The sequence below is a fragment of the Heterocephalus glaber genome, unplaced genomic scaffold (genome assembly GCF_053883595.1).
Source record: "Heterocephalus glaber isolate CG9 unplaced genomic scaffold, H.glaber_assembly_v1.0 deba00001613, whole genome shotgun sequence".
Classification (NCBI taxonomy): Eukaryota; Metazoa; Chordata; class Mammalia; order Rodentia; family Bathyergidae; genus Heterocephalus; species Heterocephalus glaber.
In genome coordinates this window covers 15,230,503-15,241,535 of record NW_028258384.1, presented here as the reverse complement: position 1 = coordinate 15,241,535, position 11,033 = coordinate 15,230,503, and the positions used below count along the sequence as shown (strand labels likewise).

The following is an 11,033-nucleotide window of genomic DNA, read 5'->3' as shown; positions in this document are numbered from 1 at the left end:
CTGAAGGACCCTACAAAAAATCTGCTTAACTTTTTATTGATCAATATGTCTATGACCATATAAATTGTGAAAACATGACCTTTATATATTGTATCATGTTATATTTACTTAGTTGAAGAGAAAAATAATCACTATTTTTCAAAAAATGCGCAAGCAAGATAATTTTGACAAACAATTGGGGAACATATACTACTTAATTTTAAGACTTAGTCTAAAGCTTCAAATTTTAAACCAGTTATTATTGGTAAATGAATCAATGTATTGAAAAAGGGGAGTTCATTATGTATATCTTAGATATATGCATATATATATATAAATATGCATATATATGCCTACTACACTGGCTTAATTTTTGAAGCTGTATATATGCATATATACTTCATTAGATATACATTATATATGCATATATATGGTCAAATGATTTTTTATGACTGTGAAAACCAATTCAATGGGAAAATGCAGAAAGAATAATCTTTTAAACAAATAGTACTGGAACAATTGGACAGTCATACACACTCAGATAGTAAAACGTTGGTCCATACATTTCTCAAGCCATATGAAAAATAAATTATATGCCAAAATGGGAATTTTTAATCTATAAAACATATTCTTAAAAGATTTAGAGACCTTATATTACAGTTCTACATGCATACTCATGCTTATAGCAACAGCACAATTCATAATAGCTACATTTTGGAAGCAGACTGTATGTCCAGGAACAGATGGATGGTTAAAGAAAATGTGGTATTTACACACAATGGAGTACTACTCTGCTACAAAGAAAGATAAATGAGTCATTTATAGGAAAATGGATGCACATTAAGATGATAATGTCAAGTGAAATAAATGAGACACAACCTTAAATGTCACATAGTTTTTTTTTTTATATACGAGAAACCCAAATTATAAATAAAATGAAATAAAAGTTAGATAATAGGAAGTAGGGGGTGTAGATTTTTCTCAAATAAAAGGAAAACAAGAAATGGAGGGAGAGAGTGAGAGTGGAGGGAAATGTATTAAAAAAGGAATTGGGATATGCTATGTACATGTACCAACTTCACACAAGGAATGTAAACATTATGTACCGCAAATATGTACTAATAAAAACAACAACATATAATAAAACACATAAGGGATGTATTTTTTACTTTGGCCTTGGGTTAAATAAAAAAATATGATACAGAAAGCATGATGCATAAGAGAAAAATGATTAATCATTATCAAAATTAAAAATTATCAATCTGGATTCTATTCTTGCTATTTTGCCATGCACCTCAATGTCCAGGCAAACTACAGTATATACTGGCACTTCTATGGCTTTGTTCATATTATTCTACTCGGAATGCTTATCTCCTTTTAATATAATTTGATCCATTTTTCACAGTACAAATCTGCCTTTCTGAAGTCTGAATACCCAAGAAATATATTGCCTTATTTGTGCTTCTAAAGCATTTTGAGATTATCTTAGATTTTTATTAATCTTTCAGGCTTTATTTGGCATTTTATCTCATCAGTTGTTCTTTTTACTTTACTGGATTAAAAAGACCTTGAGGACAAAGATCACACATTCATTATTTTTTGTGCTTAGGCCCAATCAAAAGTCTCTCATGCAGAGAACAGTTAGTAAACATGCAGTAAACAGTTAGTATCTGTTTAAATAAATTTCATTTGATGCAGATAAGTGTAGATTTACTTCAGGCCATCAACTATGTGCACCTATACCAAGTAGAAGTTATCAGTATATTTTTCTACTTCATATATTTAGTCATGACTACTCTATAGCAGAAATTAAGGTAACAAACCTATATACATCCTGTGCTGCCCACCACTGTATCTAGACTTTGGGACTTTCTTATTACTTTCTATGGTAGGATAGCTAGTTCGACCAAAGCCCACATCATTCTTATACTTAATCAGGAGAGGAAGCATCAAAAGCAAGTAGGATAAAAGGAAAGAAAGAAAAAAAAAAAACCACTTTCCCAATGGTGTCCTAGAGAGGAAAGTTTGAAAAACTGAAGGACTAATATGGAAATCTCAGAAATTCTTGGTTCTTGTTATCAGAGCACCAAATTGCAATATTAATTTAATGCTTTTATTCATTGTGAAATACTGAGTGTATTGAATAACCCTGAATTTAATATTTCTTCTCCAAAATTAACTATCAAATAGACTAATTAAAAGGTGATAGAAATGATTAATAAATACACAGATACCCATGAGCACTTAATAAGTATAAGACAGTGTGCTAGGCACAGTCTATGAAAATGTTCTGTAAAAGTACAAGCACAGTCTTGACTGCTTAAGTCCATTTGTGTATAGTCATTGCAGCAAAAGTTGGAAAACCACTTGCACGGATACTTGGAGTGATTAGATGACTTCTCGAGCATCTTATAACTCTCATTTTTATCACATTACAGGAGAGAAAGGGAGTCAGCCAGGCAAAGCAGAGATATTAATGATGACTAATAGCAGCTTAAAATATGATATCTTTGATGACTGATGGTGCACATCTGTAATCCCAACACTCTGGGATGTGAGACACAAGCATCACAAATTTAAGCCCAGCCTGGGAAATTTGGCAAATTGGTGAGAACCTGTCATAAAATAAAAAGAATAAAAATGGCTAGGGATGTGAAGGCCCTGGGTTCATTCACCAGTAACACACAAAACATGATATTTACATATACCCTGAATTTAAATTCAAATCCATGCATATTTTAAATTATGTCATACCTGTATGTGTAAGTTATTTGCAACAGAATATTAAGTATCAAATAAGAAGTTACACAACACATTCATTTTTCTACAATGTTGGAGATTTTGTGTCTATTTTATTATAAATTTTGGTTAGGGAGACTCCTTTAGTTGATAAAAGAGAATTGTTTCTATTTTTAAATGATAACGTGATTTAATGCTAAGATTTCTTTCTAATGTGATTTATGTCAGTATGTTATTTTCATAAAAAGTTTGATGCTCTTTAGTATATAATGTAAGGGTAATGAAGATGGAAAATTTTGAAAAGTGTAACGACTGCTTACTGGACTAATATCTAATAATATATTCACTTATTTTATTTTCATCATTACTAACAGAAAATAAAGTAAAAAATTAATCTCTTCTAGATTTCCTCCATTTCGAACCACTTTCTTTAAGTAAAACAAACTTTGTCTATTTTCAGCTTTGTAAAGACACTAGAGAATGGACTGGGACCCTAAGCAACACATTGTTCCTTTTTTCAGACCAAATCCTTTTAATGTCTTAAATCTGAACTTTGTGGTAGAATTACATTAGAGAAATTCTTACATTCTTACTTTTGGCTGTCTATGTAAATATGAGATTGTAATTCTGACAACTTTTTAAGTATGAAGGCTTTGTTGAATGAAAAATTTTAGAATTTTTTTCTCTGAATGTTCTATTTCATTCTGAGTGATAGAAATAAAGACTGAGTCTGATAAAGTAAAAACATAACAAGAGTTTTTATGTTTGCATATGGATGAAAATATTATAATAGTTTCACATTTTGTTTCAAATCTAGGTTATATATAACATTTCATATGAAAATCATCTTTTTATTAAATGTTCAATTATAGAAAAATATCTCTTCTCAGCACCATCATAATGTAGTTCTTTGTTCCCATTGAAAAAATTTTATCTAGGGCCAGGGATTTAGCTCCATGGTTCCACCACCTGCCTCCCATGCGCAAAGTCCTGAGTTTGATCCCCAGTACCAAAAAAAAAAAAAAAAAGTTTATCTATTACTTCAAAATTGTTGATAAATAACTTACTTTAATTAATGTCCTGTATGTTTTGTCTGTTAGATATATTTTAAGACAATAATAAATATCAATATAACTGAAATGATAAGCTGTGTTTTGTGTAACACTGTTGAAAGTAAGACTTTTTTCATCAAATAATCGTTCATTAAGTGATCCAGAAAACAATGAAATAACTTTCCTTTTTTCAGATTCTTGTTAAAAACTATTATTTGCAAAATTTTTAACTTCCCAGGACATTTTATGTATATAGATATAGATGTACATGAGTTAATTTCAAAGTTCATGTCATTACATCATGTTCTTTTACTTAATGAAATGCAATATCTTATCATTTAAATGACATTACTCTAATATAATACTTTTGAAATTCTGTTGGTTTTATCAGTAGCCAAAATATCATCAGTGTAAGCATCATTTCTCTACAAACAAAATGCATGGTGAGTATTTTTTTAAATCTCTATGCCAAATTCCTCCAAGTTACTTTCCCATACTCTAATATTCTTAGAAAGGAGCTAGAAATTAATTTGCATTCACCTACAGCATCCTGAAAATTAAGCATGACAGTAGGAGAAGAGTACTTCTACTATTAAACCCAAGAGTACAGACAATAGTGACATTTGGTCTGACATTTCATCTTCTCTTTTTAAGCCACAATTATAAATGCATTGCTACATGCAAGCATAATTGTAGTAATTTGTATTTTAACATTATTTGTCATGCACACAACTCTGACTGCCACTGTCAAGAACTAAATAGTACTTTCCACATCTATGGGAATATAACTGCTCAATTTGCAGTAACTCATTTTTTTTGTAAAGCAGGAAAGTGTCAAACCACTCTTTATATACTTACCTATTAGTACAGATACATAAATATATGTGGTTAAATTTTCTTCCTAATATGAAAATGAATGAAAAATACAGAAGGCAAAATAAAAGTAATTATGTGCCAAGGATGTAGCTCAGCAGCACCATGCCTGCCTGGCAAGCGCAAGGTCCTGAGTTTGATCCTGGTACCAAAAAAAAGAAAAAGTAATTGTGTAACAATTTAAATCATTAAATTAGTATAAAATAATATCTAAATAGTCTATAATTCATATTTAAAACTGCATAAGAAAAAACTGAATTAATATATTCATGTAATACATCTTTCTAGGGAAATAGTACCAATTATTTTCACATTGTATTTCTCATTCATGTCTAGAGAGCAGAGGATGTTGATCACTTGCTTGTAATTTCAATCACACTGAACTAGAAATAAAAGCAACTTAATAATTTAACTTTGGGACATGAGTTTAATATTCATGTGTTTTAACATACTCTGAAATCTCATATTATGAACAACATTCTTAAGAACTGTTCGTATTCTCTGCACATATGTACCCTCAGCACTATAGGTCAGCCTCTAAAATTATCAATACGCTTTGCTATTATTTCTTAGGCCTCAGGGGCAATAAATCCAAAATAATGAATACACTGTTAAAGAGAAATTTTCTTTTATTGGACATGGTCCTTTTTGACAAATAAGTCTTCAGCTTACCCAATTTCTTTTGAGCACCTCCAAGGTTCATGGGCCAATGAGAAATTTCCTAGTTACACAGATGAAATTTTGGACTATTTTGAAAATCTTTCAAGTAGTTAAACTGAAATAAAGTCTCTTATTACAACTTTAATAAGTTGTAATGTAAAGCAGTGGAGGTATAATCTTAGCTGTTGAAAGTAACCCTAGCAAAAATAATTCAGAAGAGGTAAACAATTGAGAGTTTGGTAATATTCAGATGTAAACAAAGGCTTCAAGGACAATTACACTTTACCAAAAAAAGTCATACAACAAAAATTGCTGGAGTCTGATTTACAACATGAATTATGGTTTGAAATCGTGTTTACATAAGTCTCAAATTTTAAAAAAAATCAGTTCTGGGCTAGCTGTTGTACTGCTGAAGTTCTCTGGTGTAATCACTCTCACCCAAGTCATGTCCCTTTCCTTAAAGCTGAGAATGGATGTTAAAAGGTTCAACAAAGTTGAGCTGTACTCTCCTTTGGAGGTGAAGTAAACTCCATGGTTAGATGAGTAGTTTTACCACATATCATCAGTTGATGTATGTCAGGTAAAAGGCCGAAAACCAAGACCAGACCAGGCCACAACAAGCTTTTATTAGGGGAACAGATCTGCCAGGCTGTCTCTGAACAAAGGAGAGACAAAAGCAATATGGCCGGGGCAGGGAGAGTCTTTTATAGAGACTGGGGTGGGGTTTGTAGGGGCTGAGGCGGGGTTGAGTGAGGTAATGACTAGGGAATGGAGGAGCCGGTGACATCACTAGTGGTAGGAGATGAGATAGTATTAGGTTATTCTCTAGGCAGGATCAGGGGCATCCTGGGAAGAAGGGTTTGTTCTTTGGTGGGAGAAACCATCTTGGCATGATGTCACACAGGGGAGGGGGCAAGGCACCATAGAAAGAGGGCAGCTACTATACATAATAGCTGCTGAGGTAGTGGGAGACCTATCAATGTAGAGTCAGTGTCATCATTTTTGTAAGGATTCAGTCTATTGTAAACGGCTTCAGTTACACTCCACTTGCTTGCCAATTCACCCCCTGGTGGGAGGCTAGGGATGTTCTCACTTGCTAATGTGCAGCATCACATGGACTAAGTCTGGGACGCCTTCCCCCTGCTTCTTTATGATTTCTTCTACTCTGCATTCCAGGTGCTTATCCAACTCTGCCTCCTTCTTCACTGCTCCTGGAGATACTTTAGGTGCATTAGGAAAACAGATCAAAATCACACTCATGTTGTCTCAACTTCCCTATACAAACAGGTGTCAACTACTTCATTGCAAACTTTCTCAAGATCGTCAGTGACTTCAAGCCTGGATCTTACAAAATCACAGAGCTCTTCATTTCCCATAACATCCCAGATACCATCACATGCAAGAATAATAAATTGATCATCTTCTTCAGATCTCTCAATATCATGGACTTCAGGCTCTGGTGAGACAAGCTGCTCTGTAGGACCTTTTCTGTGGACACATTTGTAATCAAAATCCCCAAGGGCCCTGGACACAGCCAGAGAGCCATTCACACGCTGAATCATTACAGAGCCACCTGCATTCTGAATTTGTACTTTTTCCAGCAGATTACTTGGTTTGTGATCTTGTGTGAAGAATTGAACTTTAGACAGCAACACGGCTTCACTTCCTCAGCTCAGCGGCAGGGGCTCCCCCTCGGCGGCCCCCGCTGCCGCCCAGCCGATCCTCTCCTCGTCCGCAGCCCGCGGTCTCCATGCAGTTTATGTTGCTTTTTAGTCCTCAGGGAAAGCTTCGACTGCAGAAATGGTATGTCCCACTGTCAGACAAAGAGAAGAAAAATATCACAAGAGAACTTGTTCAAACTGTTTTAGCAAGGAAACCTAAAATGTGCAGCTTCCTTGAGTGGCGAGATCTGGAGATTGTTTACAAAAGATAGGCTAGTCTGTATTTTTGCTGTGCTATTGAGGATCAGAACAATGAACTAATTACCCTGGAAATAATTCATCGTTACGTGGAATTACTTGACAAGTATTTTGGCAGTATGTGTGAACTTGATATCATCTTTAATTTTGGGAAGGCCTATTTTATTTTGGATCAATTTCTTTTGGGAGGGGAAGTTCAGGAAACATCCAAGAAAATGTCCTTAAACAATTGAACAGGCCGATCTCCTGCAGGAGCCAAGTCATGGATATTTTAATGTCCCTGTGTACTAAATGACTACTCATCAAGTATGCAGAATTTCCTAGAGGAAATAAGAGAGCTGATATACTTATGAAAGAAAATGTCCTCAGCATGGTGACTGGTTGTCATGTAAAATAATCATACAACATTTCAGAACTAATATCTTGACAATTGTATTTTGTCGTTCGTAATTTTCTTTCCTGTTTTCAGCCTACATGTGATCTTGATGTAGCTTATTCCTGTGCACAACTGGTTTAATTTCCTCTTGACAAAATATGTCCTATGTACTTTTATCTCAGACACATACACACACATCTGTGATTAATCTTATAAGAGAAAAACACAGCAATTGTTAATGTTACCAAAGAAAATATGGCTGAAGTGCTCCATCAAAATAAGCAATGCCATAGTATTGAGAATGGCTTGTTGTTCAACTGTTTTACAACTATATTTATTGTGATTATCTTATAGTCTATATGTTGATGTTATTTAATGCTTTGTTAACTATAGTTTTATATTTCTGAATACTAAAACCTTTAACATCGATCACTATTGTGTATTCTTTTAATAAAACTTATAGCATATTTTATTGTAAAAGAAAAAGTACCAAATAATTCATTGTTTGTATCTACAGAATTTAAGGCCTGAGTTAAGTAAGTTGTCATTAAACAGTAGCTTCAGAAATTACCCAAACTGGTTTGCCACTGGAGAAGACCTACAAAAATGCGTTGTGAACAAACTTAGTGTTAGGCAGGTATACAAATCAGTTATTTCCATTCTTACCGTTCTTGCTTGTAAAACACTACATTCAAAGCACTGGGAAACATGGGTCTTTCATTTCCTTTTCTCCCCCTCCATCCCTCCCCCTGCCCTGCACTATGTTGTTCATCTGGTTTTAATACTGCATAAATAAGCATTGTCTCATGCCTGTTTGCTTTGGATGCTGTGTGCTAAGTTGTAACAAAATGTTGCTTTTGTTATCTGTATACAGCTGCTTGCTTTAAATTAGTAGATTCTGAAATAGCTTTTCTTGCATGTCTAAAATAAAAGTATTGCATGTACTTCAAAAAAAAAAGAATTGAACTTTCCTGTTCCTACAAAGTAAACCTCTCTAGTCTCCACAGTTAATGAAATAAGTTATGTTGGGGAGAAATCAAGACACCCACAGCTGTTGACCCACTTCTGTCTGCTGTTGGGAGCAATGCTACATAATTCTAGGGGAAAATCCTTTGAGTAGGCCTAGTTCTCCTGCCAACAGGCCAGCTATAACATTCCAAGACATAATTCCATTTTGGCCTCCGTCACAACTCAGATCTCAAAGATCCCGTGATGCTGTAATGCTCCAGGACAAGACCACACCTGCAGGAGATTCCCTGAGAGGAACAAAATCTTCATCTGTGTAGTTCCTGGGAGGAACCAAATCTTCATCTGCATTGTTCTTAGATTTCCAACGCCCCCACCCAGTCTTCTGTTACACCTTGTTTATCCCAATGTGAAGTACTGAAATCTACATATTCATTTGTTACATTTGTTTCTCCTGATGTACTAAATAAAAGGTGCTGCAAGCTAGGGGGTCTTGTCTTTGCTGCCCAGAGCAGCACTGATCAGACCCAAAGGTCAGCTTCTTCTCAGTCTTTTTTCTACCTTTCCTGTAATTCGCCGTGTGCTTCCTTGGCTCACAGGAGATTAGGATTTACTGCAGAGGTTCTGGTAAAGTCCCCTTCCCCTGTTCCCTACAGTCTGCACCATGTTTCTTCTCTGACATAACTCCAATGTGTTCATCAGTCTCCAGAAAACCCGTTCTGATTCCATTCTTTACATTTTCCACAGAAGGTGCTCCTGAAGATCCTTTAAAATCTTAGTTATTGGTGATGTGATCTAACAAATGCTCACAGAAGTATTTGGCAACCTGAGAACCAGCATGCCCATCATACACAGCAAAGAATGACCATGTTCCAAGTCCTCTTGGCAAGCCGATCACAGCAGTGTGTGCATCCTCCATTTCTCCACTGGCCAACCTTGCACGCTGCTTAGCCCATATCGCAACCCATTACCCTGCCCTTGGGCATTATGCTTTTCCACCTTTGGATTGTCTAAAAATGCTCCCATTATGTCTTGATCCTCTAGGTCCAGAGGAGCCGCGGGCGGGCGGGTCCCTGGTCTGCTCAAGCGGCAACAAGGGCCCTGGAGGGGGCGCGGAGTGGGGCACAGCAGCGGCAGAGGGAGGTGAGGTAGCGGGAGGAGCCAGGCTGCCTCCTGGCCCCCAGCTGTCGGTGCCTTCTCTGGTCAGATCACAGGGGCGCGGGGGGGGGGGGGGCTGGGACCCGGAGGAGGAGGAGGAGGAAGAGCGAGGACGCATCGCTTTCGCACCCCACCTGCCTGGCGTCCCCCTACCCCCAGCCCCAGCCGCCCGTTCCTGAGTCGCAACTGCCGGGCACCGGAAGCAGCCTAGCCGGTCAACGCGGGGACCACTGCGCTCCCAATATTTACATTTAAATTTCTGCTCTCAAACTTTACATAACATCTTCATCTTTCATTAGAAAATATCTCACAAACATCTAATTTCACTTATATTTAACCTATGGTAAACCAGACAAAGAATCTTATGGATGTCCAAAGAACAAAGAAACGTAGAAACTTGCAATCCAAAACTTCCTAAGAAACAATTTAAAATAATCTTAAAACACTTGGTTCATAAGTCTTTACCAGGAAGAAATAATTGTAACCATAGGCTGTATGGCACTACATTGTCATTGAAATACTCATATTCTTGCCCTTTAGAACATTCAGCAATAAGAGCTTTCTTCTTTTCACTTGGTGTTTTCTTTGTTAACATCTACCTCATCTTGGTTTCTTAGTAAAATTTCCTAATTACCAGTATGACAGATATGAAAAAGCTATCAAGTAAATGTGAAAAGTAATAAGTATTGAAATACATTATAGCAGAAGTATATGAAATCATGAATTGTTTGAGTTTTAGAAATCAAAATGAAAACATTCTACACTAAATTAGAAAATGTTTAGATTTATGATTCCAAGTAAAAATTGTCCATTATATAAAAGTTGCCAAAATCAGTTGATTCTACCATAATTCTCATTGTTGATTTCTATTCATCAATTTCATTACATATTTTGCCACAATAAGTTATAAATAACCCATCCAATTACTATAGTTACATACCTAGGAATCATCCTTGATGGCCACCTCTCTCTAAATCTATTCAATCGCAGAAAGTGTCAATTATACTATTTAATATCAAATCAGTTCAGGCCACCATTGACAGTCACCAGGCTTATACCTCAATTTATTAACTCATTTTCCTGTTTCTGTCACATTACTATTGCTTATTGTCAATGTTTCCTACGGGTTTCAGATAAAGTCAAAATTCCTTACAAGACTTACTAGGATCTTGAATATGTTCTTGCTGTTTACCTTGTCAACTATCTCTTCCTTTCATCTCTCTCTCCTTTTTTCCCATTCCCCACCCTCCAATTTATGTCTATGGGTATATTGAATGACTCTGTTCCTCCACTTTATGGTTAGAACTAAAA

At 35.7% G+C, this 11,033-nt stretch overlaps 2 pseudogenes; one reads left to right on the top strand and one right to left on the bottom strand.

Moving 5' to 3' along the window:
- Positions 1-6,199: 6,199 nt before the first annotated feature.
- LOC101717210 (protein phosphatase 1A pseudogene) lies at positions 6,200-7,055 on the bottom strand (annotated as a pseudogene).
- LOC147822499 (AP-1 complex subunit sigma-2 pseudogene) lies at positions 6,318-7,999 on the top strand (annotated as a pseudogene).
- Positions 8,000-11,033: the final 3,034 nt, after the last annotated feature.